Genomic DNA, 959 nt, shown 5'->3' with positions numbered 1-959 from the left:
ACCCACCTTTCCTTTTAAAAAAAAAAATCAGTAATTAATTTTAGTTTTTAGTTTTATATATATATATATATATTTTGTTAAAAGTAACATGTGTCGTCATTTTATTAGTGTTGATGTAACATCTAACAAAATTCATCAACTATTTTAACGGAATTTGGTTCTTTTTCTTTTTCTTTTTGTTGAAAAATAGTTTAGGTTAGTTTTTTTTTTTTTTTTTTTAAGAGAATAAGAGTATTATTGAAATATAATAAAATAAGTAGTTTTTTTGACACACTTTGGTAATTTGATGTACTATTTTAGCACACTTTAAACTTTATGGGGCTATTTAAAAAACCGCTAATAGTTCATGGGACTTTTTTATATTTTTCCATAAGATATATATATATATATATATATATATATATATATATATATGGTTTTCAATGGATGTTTTTACGCTATGGTTATGTTATTTAACGTATATATGTTAATTAAGTTTGCATGGTGGCTCAAAACTTGATGAGCACAGCGCAACCACCATGCATGCACCCATCTGGAAGGTAAACATTGCCTTCAACCTTTTCTTGTAGATTCATCTCAAACCACAGGTTAGCGTTCAAGTTATCAAAAACAGAATTTATGGGAAGTTTGAATATGCTCGAAAGTTTAAATCCTAACAACCCAAAGTAGTCGGTTAGAGTTTTCCTAAAAAATCTAAGAACAAAGAATACTACACTCTACTGCAAAATCTTGCTAGATCCTTCTATGTCAATATGGAGTAATGTTAAAGATCATCTTTTTATTCTTTGTATCATTCCAAACTTGATATGGCTTTTAAAATCACAATAAATTTGTGATGAATCACTAGTAAATTTTTGATCTAGGAATGATTTTAAAAGCCACATCAAGTTTAAAATGTTAAAAAGATGGTTCTGAGCATTACTCAGCCAATAAATCATCTAACAACATCCAACATATAT

This window comes from Corylus avellana, chromosome ca10 (assembly GCF_901000735.1).
Source record: "Corylus avellana chromosome ca10, CavTom2PMs-1.0".
Lineage (NCBI taxonomy): Eukaryota > Viridiplantae > Streptophyta > Magnoliopsida > Fagales > Betulaceae > Corylus > Corylus avellana.
The sequence above is the reverse complement of the archived record's forward strand: the minus strand, read 5'-3'. Positions refer to the sequence as shown.